Source organism: Rhinolophus hipposideros (assembly GCF_964194185.1).
Source record: "Rhinolophus hipposideros genome assembly, chromosome: 26".
Lineage (NCBI taxonomy): Eukaryota > Metazoa > Chordata > Mammalia > Chiroptera > Rhinolophidae > Rhinolophus > Rhinolophus hipposideros.
The window spans coordinates 8698008-8713313 of record NC_138072.1 but is presented as its reverse complement, the minus strand read 5'-3'; the positions used below and the strand labels follow the sequence as shown (position 1 = coordinate 8713313).

At 39.4% G+C, this 15306-nt stretch overlaps 1 protein-coding gene across 9 annotated transcripts in view; it reads left to right on the top strand.

Moving 5' to 3' along the window:
• The window catches only part of ESRRG (estrogen related receptor gamma), a 532991-nt gene that overhangs the window by 155491 nt on the left and 362194 nt on the right, over positions 1-15306 (top strand). For 6 of the 9 annotated variants that reach the window (XM_081039347.1, XM_081039345.1, XM_081039346.1 and 3 more), the window contains one exon: positions 6563-6661. The exons of the other annotated variants lie outside the window; for them this stretch is intronic. The gene's annotated coding sequence lies outside the window, so the exon portion shown is untranslated. The remainder of the gene's footprint in view (positions 1-6562; positions 6662-15306) is intronic. 9 annotated transcript variants of the gene reach the window in all.

Genomic DNA, 15306 nt, shown 5'->3' with positions numbered 1-15306 from the left:
AGACAAGCTGGATGGTGGTGTCTTTCCCTGTGAGAGAAGCAAAGAAGTGATATGAGCCAAAACAACTTTGGCATTTAAATGGATTCTCCAATCTCCATTGGCTAATTAACTACAATTGTTATTAATAGACCAGTGGCTGTAGATACTTCTGACATTTCCACTATTGCTTGTCTCTTTTTGCTGTCCAAAGAATCAAGACATGTAATGATCTCTTTGCTTCACTCTTTCCATTCTGCTTGATCCATGCACATGTGATGTTCTCGCATCAAAGTCCAGGGGTCCAGCATGGAAAATGGACACATGTGATGCCCCAGGCTTCATCCCAGTGATTTTGCTACGTGTGGGTGTGTTTTCAAGTGTTAAAGACACAGCGCCATCTGAAATGATGGTGTGGTCTGAATCTACACTGTGACAACCTGGGGTTTTATATTCGATGCTTCTTGCTTTGTTTAATTGGCAGGTTACAAAGACATCACTTAAATTCCGGTCTCTGTACTTTTTTGTTTGGTACACAAGCCAAGGCAGATCAAAACCCTAAGACTGAATTAAATCTGCCATTTATTGGTTCTAGTCGGTTGCTGGTTCATTTTAGGCCAATTGCTTTTTTTGGAACGTACTAAGACTGGTAATGATAGATGCAGGTATTGAGGTTTCTCAAAAAGTTAATCGATTCACTTAGTAAATAATGAGCTGTTCCAGGGAGCAGCTCTCCTCCTTCCATGTTTTTCAATGATGGGGAAAAGTAAGCTATTCTGAACCTAACTTTCCTTATGCCAACCTACCCTATTGAATGTTTTCGTCACTGTGGTCTGCCAGAAAAGCAGAACTAGGGCTTGGCACAGCAGTTTTGATCAGACTAACCATCAGAATTTTAATGTCCCAAGTACAAAGCTCACTAATTGAATTTCATTTACTGGACTGAAATATAGCAGCCAAGATAGAGCATACTGTCGGCTGTCAGCTGTTTTTTATGAGGTCCAGAGTCTAAAGTCATTTTTAAAATGAGTGATGCAATTTCTTGTATCTTTTATTTAAAACGCTCCTTGGTAAACAGTGTTTCAGATTAGCGTATTTGTAATTTAAATGAAGACAGTGCATTACATTGAATCTGAAAAGAAAGGAGAAGTTTCGGAAATGATTCACTGCTCTTTTTGTGTGATCTACTGTAGAAAATCAAAAGTAAATAGGTAAAGAGGGCGGGAAAGGTTTGTGGATCTTAGGAGACAAAATTGAACTCTTTCTAAAACTGAGTCAGTCCTCATAGTTAAATCTTTATTTTCTTCAAGCAGACTAATACATTCTGCCTAATTCATTTTTTATTTTCTCTCGGGGTCTGCTAGCAGATTTGCCTCAACAAAGGAAGCATCATGTTACATCTTTTAAATAATTGATGGCTCTTGGTCCAGGCTGGCTTGAAGGAAATTCTGAAAATAGGTACTGATTGAGCAAATGCTCCTTCCTGCCTCCACTCCCCTCTTCAGCTCCACACTCATCTTTGCTTATCAAAACCTGCTTGTCCCTCCTTCTGGATGGTGACAATATCATTTGCTCTTAGGTTTTACCTACCACTTGCTATCCTCCTTTATTTCCTATCATTCGATAGATTTTATTAAAGACAGGAAGAGCTGTTCATTCTAAGCTGACTGATGTAATGAAGAACCCTTAACTAGTCATCAGAAATGTTATGTCATAATCACCACCCGAGACAATTTATTGGGACTATAAAATACTGGGCCTAGAGCTTGTCCCTCTAAACTTGGAATATGCTATCTCCAAGGGTCATATTACCCAGGAAGCTGGGTCAGCCGCGATCTTGCCCAACTCCCGCTGCTCCTGTAGGTTCAAATACTGTGAGTTGATCTCTGCTGTGTCCCCCTCCTCCCCGCCAGTGAGAAGGGCTTCTCAGTCTTAGCTCACTGTTGGGGTCATTAGCGATTGTCTAAGACTTGGAAAAACCATTCCTGTTTTCAGACAGCTGCAGATGGTAGAGCATTAGACTGGTCCACAGTGACTCTTTCTTCTAGTCATGACTTTATAAGTGATTTTGATTTCCAGGGCCTCTAATTCCTCTCTGGTAGCATGGAGGCTTTGTTGGGTCATCTCCATGAACTCTGGTGAGAGTTTCTCGCGTCCTCCAGGAAAGGGATGATAATCCCAGGGGGAGCTGCATGCCATTTGATTCTGTGTGCATTAGCGCTATTATGAGTTTGTGTGAGTCGCCTGTGGTTACCTCATTGTTAATCTTCCTCTTTCTTTCCATTCTTTTTCCTTTCTCTTAGTTTTTCACTTATTTCTTCTCTACTGCTACACGTCCCCTTTCCTTTCCCATCTTGGCTTTCCACCTTTGCGGGGTTGAAGTGGAAGGAAGAGGTTTGGCACTGTGTTAGACTAGATTTCACTGACTTCAGGAAGAAATCACCTGTTTAAAAAATATTCTCTCCTCACTTACAGAAAAGCTTTCTCCTTCAGAAACTGCAGCAGAAGGTAGCCAATATTACTGAATTGGGGAAGGCTAACTATAGAGTGGCAAATATTGAGAGGTGTAAATCTGGAATTCTCTGTCTGAGCTCAGTTTAACTGGGAGAAAGCCGTGCGTTGTATCCATCACTGAGAAAGCTGTGTCTAAATTGATGTAGAGTAGTCGTCTCCCCTCATCCATGGTTTCACTTTGTGACGTTTCAGTTACCCACAATCAACCATGGTCTGAAAATACGAAATGGAAAATTCCAGAGCTAAACAATTCATGTTTTACATTGTGTGCCGTGCTGAATAGCATGATGAAATCTCAAGTTGTCTTGTTCCAACCTGCCCAGGATATGACGCATTCCTTTGTCTAGCATCTCCACCTAATTCCATCTTCGCAAGTTGTCATCTCATGCCGTCACAAGAAGAGGAAGGGTGAACACAGTGCAATAAGATACTTGGAGAGAGGGAGACCACATTCACATAACTTTTATTACAGTTGTTCTATTTTATTAGCAGTTATTGTTAATCTCTTACTGTGCCTAATTTATAATTAAACTTTATCATAGATAGGAAACTTTATCATGCATAGGAAAATACATAGTATATCTAGGGTCTAATACTATCCATAGTTTCAAGCATCCAGTGAGGGTCTTGGAAATAGCCGTTGCAAATAAGGAGCTACTAATGTATCATTGTCCATTCTCAGAAGTGTTCACAGTTTCTGACCCACTCTTCTTGTCAAGGAACACTTTTAAGCATTATGTTGATTATATTGTTCCATTTTTCTCTGTTATTAGAAAAAGTGTGGGGGGGGGTGCTTGAGGGTGCTGAAATGATCTTTGCCCCAAATCTTTCCGGTAACCAGTAGCTCGTTTGTATGCCTGCCCAGGAAAATCTTTTCTGATTGCCTTTATTGAAATACTAGGGGGGGATAAAATCTTCTAATAATGACAACCTATTTAGACCCACACAAACATACCTTTGGGCTCAGAACCCTCCAAATTCTTCCATGAGGAATTATAGAAGCATTGGGCATCCATCTTTTCTCTTTTGCAGCAACTCCTGAAGGTCTGAGGCATGACTGAAAGGGAGTTTAATGACTTGCTGCGTAATTCTTCCTCCCCCAGACTCAGAGGGCAGGACCCCACTGCCAGCAGACCTGGGCTGCCCCTGCAAGCATGGGAGATCACACCTAAGATGATTTTGAGTGGCATGCCTCTGCTCAGAGATCAATTTTATGTGTGAGTTCCAAAGGAGAACTCATTCCAAAAACAGTTGTTCCAATATGCACATTATTTTGAACGTTCATTGATTTCAGAGATGGGCTTTTACAAGGGACATATTTTAAATGTTAACCCGAAATCATAGCCATATCAATCATGACCATTGGTGCTATCACACTATCACATGGGCTGCAACTTACCTGACAAAATTAACACCTGAAGGGCTTTTGTTCCTTCACGTCCTTCTTTTGTACTTCTTGAGTCCTAAGCTTTCTTGAAAAAGGAAGTAGTGAATTAGTTCCTCAGGCTTCTCACCCCGTAGTGTTAGCTGGCAGGTTATAGTTAGGAGGTTATAGGTTTCTTTATAGTTATACAAACTACAGCTTTTTAACAGACCTCACTTTCAAGCGATCTTGGGTTCTTTCTCACTCATGAATACACTGGAAGCATTCTTCGATTTTTTTTTTTTTTTTTGCAAAGCACCTTTCTTTTTTTTCAAATTTTTTATTATTAGTTTCAGGTGTACAAAACAACATAATAATTGGACATTTATACCCCTCACAAAGTGGTAACCCCAACTAGTCTACTACCCATCGGACACCGTACATAGCTGTTATAATACCATTGACTATATTCCCTTTACAACACATAATTATAGTTGGCATTCAATATTATTTTATATTAGTTTCAGGTGTACAGAGCAGTGGTTAGGCATTTGTATAATGTATGAAGTGGTCCCTCCAATAAGTCTAATACCTATCTGACACCGTACATATTAGTTTTTATAACATTATCGATTATATTCCCCATACTTTTAAATCCCTGTGACTGTTTTGTGACTACCAATTTATACTTCTTAATCCCTTCACCTGTCTCACCCATCCCATCTAGCAACCATGAGTTTGTTCTCTGTATCTCTGAGTCTGTTTCTGCTTTGTTTATTCTGTTCTTCACATTCCACGTATAAGTGAGATCACATGGTATTTGTCTTTTAGTCTGATTTATTTCACTTAGCGTAATACCCTCTAGATCCATCCATGTTGTCACAGATGGTAAGATTCCATTTTTTTTGTATGATGGAGTAATATTCCATTGTATAAATGCACCATCATTTCTTTATTCAGTCATCTATTGATGGGCATTCTGGTTGTTTCCATCCTACGAGGTGTTAATATCTGAAAATTTATAAAGCGCCTTTCTTTCTTGGTTCTAGACCCTGTGAAATTCCAATCTACCCTGGAAGTCTTCTTGGTCTCTAGGCTTACATGATTTTCAGCTCTCACTGTATGCAAGGATTTATTTTGAAATTAAAGAATTTATTTAAATCTTTGTTTTCTAGTACTCAAAGACTTTCTCATTAGCATGAAAGCAAATGATCAAAGTTTGTTTGATTTCAGTTGCTTTTTTGTAGTCTTGGGGTATTAAGGTGAAGTTGGCATTGAAACCACCATCTTGTTTAATTGTCAAGCCTCTTACTTTTAACTTTATTCTTTAAAGGAAAGGGGAAAGCTGTGGGTTTGAAGGGTGTCTTTAGTGGATACAGTTTAGAGCTCTGTGAGTCCTCTGATCACAATACAGGCATCTCTTTGAGGTGTTCACTCCCCCAAAATCTACAGTCACCACGTTCATGCCTCAAGGGGAGTGAAAGAAAGTGTCCTGGTGCCACCTGACTGCTGAGTATTCCCACATGTTTTATTTTACTGAATAAACAGCCCCGGAGTGTGCACCACACAAGTCGTTAGGGGCCTTTCAGTTGTCCACGGGTAGTAACCTTGCCTTCCCCTCCTTCTCTCCTCTTTTTCTGGCTGCAAGTCTAGCACAGAATCCCCCTGGATATCTGAGGGGTCACTTACTTGCTCTGAAGAGTTTTCTCTCATATGAGGGAAAAGGTAGGAGTATTAAGTTAAATCACATGGAATTGCCTTTTTTGTAAGTCAGGATTGGTAGACTATTGGCAGTTTCATGAGGTTGAGCCTGATCTCTTCCTCTGATAGACATTCTACCTAAAACAGCCTTTTAAAGAGCATGTTTGGTTAAAACCCACTGTGGAGTCATTCAAAACAGAAGCTTCAAGCTTTTCTAATCAGGAAACTTGTGCTTTTGTATTGGCTTCCTCTTTTCTTTTCTGAGGATCAGAGAAATAAGAAACAAAGCCCTCCCATGTGGAGAAATTCATATATTTTGAGACCAATGTGAAATACATAGAAAGTCCCTTGGTCCCTGAGGTAGAATTTTTTTTTTCCTGAAAGATATAAATGGATGTTATAAGGGAAAGTGCTTTGAAACCTTAACCAGAGCGTCACTATAAATGAGACAGGAGTAAAAGATTAATAAATCAGAAAAAGCTAAGGAAGAAAACTTAAAATAAGAGATGAAGGATGTGCCTTAGTTTAAGTGTTGATATAGCCCAAAGTGTATATGTATATACTCTCTCTCTCTCTCTCTCTCTATATATATATATATATATAGATAGATAGATAGATAGATAGATATCACGTAATATATATACATATCACGTATACATATCACATATGTATACATATCACGTATACATATCATATATATATATACATATCACGTAATGATATATTATGTGATATATGATATCACGTCACGTAAATGAATAGAGCTGACAGTTTACTGGTTCATCTCTCTCTCTCTCTCTCTCTATAGAGAGAGAGAGAGAGAGAGAGAGAGAGAGGGAAACTAAAGATTTGACTAAAGGCAGACTTTACTGTTACAGCTATTAATGTGTGTTTAATTCTATTGCCTGGGAGATTTTATTCAATGAAGCGGCCAAGGAAATTGACCTCACTTTTTTTTTTTTTTTCCCTTTTGGGTTGGATCCTTGCTCACGTCACGTAAATGAATAGAGCTGACAGTTTACTGGTTCATCAATGAAACAAAACAGTATTAAATTATGAAGATGTAAAGAAAAAAAATCCTACGCTAACGTTGTTGCAATTTGAAAGGTAAGCTGTTTCCTTCAAAATCAGGAGACATTAATGTTCATTTAAAGCTGACATAACACAAAGCCACGTGATACACATCGGAGGGTTAAGTGGCCTCTTGACATCACTGACGATCACTGTGGTCCTGCAAAGTATTTCATTAGCAACGTACATGAAGAGTTTCCCTTATTTTGTGTTTTAAAGTGCGAAACATTATTTTTTATGCCTTTAACGTGTTTTATTGTATTGGCTAGCTTGACAAATTGGACTTTCCTGAGTGTGTGTTGCGGTGATCCTGGGGTTCCTTTGGAAAGGGTTTGCCCTTATTTCTACTGATTCACTATATTGACCATCACGCCATGTTTGTCACAGTCACACCATTTCTTAATTCTAGTCTTTTGGCGATGCACAAGATTTCAAGTAGTATTTTTCTCTGTGTTTTGCCCCGTGCTTAAGCTAGGAAGCCTTCTCTTCCTAAGTCTGCATTCTGTGAACTTCGAAAAGTTCTTGGGATACTGTCAGTTACCAATTGAATACCGAGTTCTTCCCAAGTATATCCAGATGTTAAGTCTCCTTAACTTTAATTTTGAATGTCAAAAATCTTGTCACCCCTACTTTTCTAGGCTACCATCAGTTATTCAGTTGGTCCTTCACTTGTTGGATCCATGAATCCTACGGTGTTGACTGTCACAAAAGGATCAGAGTGTGGGGTGGAGAAGGGCTCTGCTCCTATCTGACTCTCAAACCGATTCACAACTCGGGAAAGGGGACAAACGACCACCCTGAATGGTTAGCTCTTGCGCGGCAGTATCAGTAATTCATCCATTACCCCCAGGACCTGCTGTCGTGCCTGCACCCAGCAGGTTTGCAGGAAGTCTGTCCGTCCACACTTCCTGCCTATGATGCCACTCCATCCTTTTTGGTACTGAGCCCCATGGAGTAAGTCAGAATTTCTGTACTGTGTTCAGCAGATTTCCTGTTTCCATGTGGAAAATGGCACTTTCGAAGTTGAATTACCTTTTTCATGACACCCAAGTTGCTTTACTTGCAAACTGAGAATAATTTAGGCAATGGGAGAACATGTTTCCATGTGTGAAGAGGATTGAAACGAGTGTGGTATTCTCTCCACTCCTTCAGTTGAAACTATCATAAAATAGGGTCCTGGCCCCAAATCAATTATATGATTCTGGGATATCGTCTGTTGTTTTGTGTAACATCAGCTGAGTTTTATTTATTGGTACTTTGATCTGTGCATCTTAAAAACTGCAGGCATGCCTTGCTTTAAGAAAACTGGATGCGCTTTCAATTCGTGCTTACTTAGCCACTGCATAAAGGGGCCATCATTTGCACTCTAAAAATACCTGGGCTTTATAAAATAATTTATCACAAGATTCCTTTAAATAACCAACTCTCTTGGTGCATTTAAAATATGATTTGATTTGAAAAATCAATGTCCACTCACTCAACTTTTTAAGAACACATCTGCTTTGTAATGTGAGGGGGGGAATCAAGCCACAAAGAAAGAAGGTCTTAAGTGAGCTAAAGAGGAATTAATTTTAATTTAGGAAAGCATTTGCTTTTCTAGAGTTTCCCAGGGAAAACACTTTGACCTTTATCACCTCCAAAGTACATAAGAAAAAGGAAAAAAAAGCAGGCCAATTTGAGTTTGAAGATAAATCTAGTTCTTTGGTGGGTCGCATTCTGCATTATGCATGTGCCTAAAAGTGAGGTTTGCTTTGATCCTGACTATTAAAGTTTTTTTTAAACTCAGACTGGGCAGGAATCCAGAGATGCTCTTTCACCCTATGGAACATCCTGGTTTCAGGTCCCTATCTTAGCAAAATGTAGCTAAGTAGCAGGAAGTCATTGAAAAGTATGGAGGCTTGATGGGTACTGAGGTTTTTTTTTTTTTTTTTTCCTCCTTCCTCCCCTCCATTTTTGAAATTCAAATTGAATGCAATTTTCAGCTCATTTGAGCCAGAATATACTGTTGCTGAGCTTCAGTGGCTCTTAAATTCAAACTCACAGAGGAAACAGATATCATCTGTCACAGAGGGTGGGAGAGAGGACACTCCCCGCATTTTATTCACGGGAGGCAGAGCTTTAGTAACTAATTCAAACCTTTCTGACTAATGGACTGGTCATTCACCAGCGAACTTATCAACTAATCAATGAAACCGTTAAGACACTCATCTTATGAAGTCTGGGAGCATTGCCCCCCTCCCTTTAAAAAAAGTAATTGTTCAAGTTTATTTTTGCATCTTTGGTTTTTTAATACCTGTTTTTACAAACCGAGACAGAATATCTTAGCAATCTTTTTTCTGCCCTTCCTGACTGTTTTTATTGTTTCCATCTTTAATGCCTTTGTCAATGCTATTTCTTTATGACTAAGAATTAGCAGAAAGCTTATTGCTGCCTAAGTGGGGCCAAAATTTTGAGGGTTTTTTCCTTCACTAAACAGACTGCCTGAAAAAATGCTCCTTTCTTGGGGCAATTATAAGTACCCATTGAAAAAAAAAAAAAAAACCTCTCATCCAGCCCTTGAGTTTGCAAGTGTATCTGCAAGGTGGCTGTTTCAGGATGGCTTGTGAATGTTTCTTGGGAAACTTCGGCCACTGGTGTGTGCCCAGGGAATGCAAATGAACTTGAACAAATGACCATTGGAATTCCCTCTTCCGATTTCAGAAAGGGTGTGGTGTGACAATTCTGGTTCTGAAATGTAGGTTTTATGCTTTAGCACTGCTGCTTATTTTTGGCTCTTTTAGTGTAAGCCATAATTTCCATAGGAAGTGCAGGCCACTAGCTTTTTCTTGCTGTTTTTTATTGCGATCCATGAGAGACAAATTAATTAAGATGTTATTTCAAACTAATTTGGAGTAAAACAATTTGATCTCTAAATACTATCTAGTTGAAGTTCATTCATACTTATCACATTTGGAGTTGACAAATGTTTTACAGTTAAGTGTATGATCAGGCCTTGTGTGTGTGTGTGTGTGTGTGTGTGTGTATGTGTGTGTGTACACGTGTCCCCAAGTTCTCCAAGAACACGACAGCAGAAATTTCTCAACAGTCATTTTCACATTAATAAAAGGCATCAACGACTTTATTCTCTTAGTGGTAATGAGCTTGTGCATTAGGTCTCCAGTGGAAGGCATTGATTTCTTTTACTTTATAAGAAAAAACACCTTGACTTATTAGCCTGTTTTCTCGCTGTTCTGTCTCAGTACAACTACCAGGACTACATTGTTGTTCCTTGGACGTAGCTATAAGAAACCAAACGCCTACCTTGACAAGGAATCCACATTTTTAGCTAATGACTGAATTAGTTAATAGAATTTTAGTTTTTCTGCTAGAATATCTGATCTCTTCAATTTGCAAGCAATTACTGAGTGCTTACTATGTGCCAGCCACTCATGGTGCTAAGATTTGTAATGTATAAACGAGCAGTTCTCTAACCTAAGTGTGGCAGACATTGGACATGAAATATGAGCATCAAATGGCTGAGAGAAGATGAGGATTGCAAAGGCTACCAGGTTCTCCAGTGTTTTGCCCCCTCCTTTTCCTCAGTTGATATTCACTGGTATGAAACAAATATGATGTAAATTGGAAGTGGGAAAAAGGATGACATACAAAATCATCCGTGAGAAGGACGACAAAATATGCAGACAGAGGTGCTACATGTACAATATTCCTCAGAAATGCTTTCAGCTTTGGGCAGGGGATGGACCAGTGAGTGGGATGATGCCATCTTGTTAGGCCGGGAGTCATGGATGGAGGTACGGGGGGCCCAGCTCAGGAGAAGGGACAGCTGGGTCACAGGGAAGGCCTCAGTGGTGTGTTGGAACCTGCTCCTGCCAACAGGGCCAACTGCTACATTTCTAGGGTTCTTGTGAGCCAGCTTTTATGAAATATTATTACAAATTAAATGATATAAACTTACAGTAAATCAATTGTACTTTAAAAAGCAATTAATATGTGAAATTTATAATTTCCTCATTATTCCCCCCATAAATTGCCTAGCTATGGTTTTGAAGTACATCTGTTGAATATGGATGGTGGAAATCCTACATAGTAGCACCTGCCTTCCCAACTCCATGTACCATAATGTCACATTGGCAGCTTGAAATGAGCCATGGTAGAAGTACTTAAACCACAGAAACTGGAAATACTAAAAACTGGGACTTTTTTTTCTTCCTTTGAGAGGCAGTTATTAATATTTACCGGACAAGTACTGTGGGTGGGGGTGGGAATGGGTGCTAAAGAACTGAAGAGCAGGAGTGGAGAAGTTTCAGGAGATGGGGTTCTATAAAGAGAAAGGTTTCAATGACGGGCATGGCATGCAGTTAGCCAAATGGTTTATAGTTGATTTAGAAATCATTGGGAGCCATTGACTGTTTTGATACTTTTTTATTGTTCATATTATATATGTTCCCTACAGAAAATTTGGAAAATAGAATCATAGCTTACACTTCTCTACTACTTTTTATGTACCCCGCACATGTTAAGGGCTTTCAATATAATAAATCACCTAATCATGGAAAGGGCCCCATCAAGTAGTTGCTATTATCCCATTTTGAAGATGGGGAAGTTGAGGTACGGAGAAGTTACGAAGGTTGGCCAAGGAGAGAAGCTGTGATTTGAACGCAGCCTGTTCCAGCTTGGAGTTCACTCTGCTGTGCTGCCCCTCAGTGGAGAAAACCAGCAATAACCCTCCACCTTGAGTGTCTCAGAAAGGGATGAATACCCGTTTATTTAGGAGGGAGAAGGGACTCTGCCAGTTGTAGACGACTGGGCTTTGAGGTGTGGGACATCTAGTGTTGAGGTTCCCATCGCAAATCAGCCTGTTGAAGAGATGTGAGCCCAAGGCTAGAACAGCCCCTGCCTGTCATCGTGAGAAAAAGTTGGTTATCACCGGGACCACGCATAAAAGAAGAGCTTTAAAGAAAATTAAGCATTAGGAAGAAAAACCAAAAGAGTCAGTGAATGAGCAGGTAGCAAGGAAAGAGAAAGATTAGAGAGGCGTAAAGAACAGTGTCATGAAGATAAGGAAGGAAAGTGTGGGGAAGTTGTTGCTAATGAACAATGCCAAGGACCTCAGTGAGTTTTTATAATGGTGACCATACAGTTTATCCTCCATATTGAATCCCGTTTGTGTGTGAAAGGGGGTGCTATTAATAATTAGGTCGGGAAACAGATGTTATCAGCAAACAGTGATGTGTGGTCCAGCTAGGTTTGCAGATGGATGAAACTGGCAGATTTCTAAGAGTGCACGATGGTCTGGAAAGGACTTCCCTTTCACCAATATTGGCGGAGCTTCTACCATGAGGGATGCTATTTGATGAGGATCAAGATATATATGGCAAAGTTAGAAAATACTTTTGGGAAGGGAAAAAAAAAAAAAAAAAACAACACACCAGAGGATTGGTACATGAAGCACAACTAATTTTGCCATGCATACCCAGAAGTAATTACTATTTACAGTTTATTAATAGCTCTTTCTGCATATTCCACTGTATAGAGATAGCTGTCTAACTAGTTTTGTTTTCAACTAAAACATGCAACCAGGCCACATATAGGTCTGCAATTTACTTGTTAAACATATAAACATCTTTTCAGGTGAGTACATATTTATTACCCCCTAAAATGAACATAGCATAACATAGTTGACCGTTCTCTTATTGATTGATGCACATTTCGCCTTTTACTTGACTTTTTTTTGTTTTTGTTTTTTTTGCTATTTCCAAGACTGCTGTGTAAAATTTTTTTATTCTTGTGTTTTTATATCTGTAGGATAGATATCTAGAGTGGGATTGCTGAACCAAATGTATATACATTTTCAATGTTATAAGAAACTCAGTGGATGGTTAAAAAATTGTGTAAATTAACACTTCTAAGAATAGTGTATGGGTACCCCTTTCCAGTAGTTAACCATGGTTATATCAGACTTTCAAACGTTACTTTATTATTGGGAAGTGGTATCATATAGTTATTTTTAATTTGCATTTAAAAAAATTATGGATGAAGCTGATCATCTTAATTTTTATGGGACATTTGTATTTTTAGTGATTTTATATTTTCATATTCTCTTGCCAATTTTTTTCTGTTGAAATCATCATCCGTTTCCCTATTTGTTATCCTGAACACTAAGAACATAAACCTCCTTTCTCTGAAATTGGTTACAGAAATCTTTCCCTATTTTATTTCACCTTTGCGTTTTACTTTTGATTATCTTTCAACAAAGAGAAGTAGTGAAACATGTTTATTTTGATTTTTTGTGGCTTCACATTTTCCTGGGTTGCTTAGATCGGATCTTTCTCCCTCAAAAGAAAGAAAAACAATATTTAGTTTATTTTACATTTTTTGTATATTTCTCAACATGATTCTTGATCCCCCATAGCTCGTAGACTAGTTGGGAAGATGGAGCAGGTCTTCCCATGTAATTGGGTGAGTGCTTTGAGGAAATATCCCTCTTGCGATGTGATCCCCAGGAGGGCATTCCATTGGTTGGATGGAAGGAGGGAGGGGCGTGGCTGGGCTTCCCGAGAGGTTGACGTCTGAACTGAACCTTTAAAGCAGAGGCAGCAGGGGGAGAGAGGGTTTCCAGCTGAGGGAAATGGAAAAATAAAGAGACTTGAAAACTGAAACATCAGTACTTTTTATAGAGCAGGAAAAGAAAAGGCCATGCAGGTCAATGGAAAGCATTTTTAATAGGGGGGGAAACTATTTTCCTGAATTTTTCAAAATGTTAACAAAGACGAGGTATTACTTTTATGGTCAGGAAAAGAAATTGTAGGGGAAGAAAAACCACCTCTGAGAGTGGGATTAAATAAAATAAGCTAAACAATAAATCAAAGAGGATCAGAAACACCTCCTCCTCCCCGCCCCAAAGGATTAGGGATGGGACAAAGGGGACGGGGTTCTCGTTTGCAGAGTAGGAAGAGCGTGACCATCATCTTTAATATCTATGAGCCTTCCTCCTGTTACGTTTGGACCAGATGGTGACAGGGGCCTCCTCACTGAACTTGCCCTTCACCCTCTCGACTTTTAAGCCTCACTGCCAGCCCCTCCAGAATAATATCCCATTGGCTATAATGAGGTATTTCCTGACCAACATGGCCCTTAACTCTCTACAGCGTCATCCCATCACACTTCTCGTCTATTACACTGTTGTGTTCTTCTGCTCTTGACTAGAAAGAGCACAACCCCATTTCACAATAGATACAAACACCAAATCTCTGTGTTGTATGCCTGCACCCCATACAGTTGACCCTTGAACAACACAGTTTGGAACTGTGTGGGTCTACTTCTACGTGGATTTTTTTTCAATCAACAATTTGACCTGCCTAAAACAGACCATGTAACTTTATGGTATCAATAAATACATACAGTATGTAATTGTAATTTTTCTTTCTTATGATTTTCTTTATAACGTTTTGTTTTTCTCTAGCTTTCTCTATTAAGAATACAGTGTATAATACATACAACATACCAAATATGTGTTAATCGGCTGTTTATGTTATTAGTAAGGCTTCTGGTCAACAGGAGGTTATTAGTAGTTGTTAAGTTTTGAGAGCGTCAAAATTTATATGTGGATTTTACGGGGGTCAACAGCCCTAACCGCCATGGTGTTCAAGGGTCAACTATATAAAGTTGCATGTCAATTACATCTCAAAAAAAAATCATAACCAATACAGACAGTGTGTGTTCCGCCCACATGCTTCAAACTTGCAGTTCCTTCTATTTGAGAGCCCCTCCATGACTCTCCGTCAGGCCTGCTGGAATCTCACTCATCCTTCAAGGCTCAGCCTAACTTCTCCTTTCTGCAGCCTTTCCTGACCTCTTCAGGTAGGAGAAATCTGTTGAAATGTGCACAGGTGCTATTGTAAAATATAAAACATCCTAAATATAAAACATCCTAAAATATAAAACATCCTAAAACAACAAAGTAATATTATAGTAATATAGTCCTGCATGTTCCTAACTAGGAAGACATTTCTCGGAGGACAAAAATCATGACTTACATTTCTTGGCAGTTCTTAGGCCTCCAACATGGTGAAGTCCCATCCTCCCTAAAAAAGGCTGGAAGACCAACACATCTGTAGAAACAGACCCATAGACAGCAAAGACAAGGACAGATGAGGGGTGAGAGACCCACCTGCAGAATAAATAGAATGTAAGTTCATTTCCTGAAAACAAGGGGTCAGGAGCTTGAGGAGAGGACATAAACCCCTGAAGGAAGTGAACCCAGCAATGCCCAGGTGATGAATAAATGGTGGAGAGCCATGGTGGAGTTATACAGAAGGAACTGATAATGAGCCAACATCACATCTTCCTTCAAACTGGATGACCACAGAGCAATATGGGTGCAGAAGAGGTCCAAGACTATCTGAAGCAGAGAGAAAGAGGAGTGAAGAGAGATTAAAGATGTAGGAGAAAAAGGAGGATTCTTATGAAAAGGGAGAAGTGAGTCAGAGAAAGGTTCTTCAGGGGATGTGAGTCAGAGAGGAAGATTACATAATCAGCTTGGCAGAATGTCTCTGAAGTGGGGACGGCGGTGAGGAGTCAACCCCGGGCTTGGAGAGAAAAGATACCCAATGAGACCAGGCAGTGCCTAATAATTCGAGTGAGGTAATAATAACACAGTGTGTGGGATGGGAAGGTGTTGA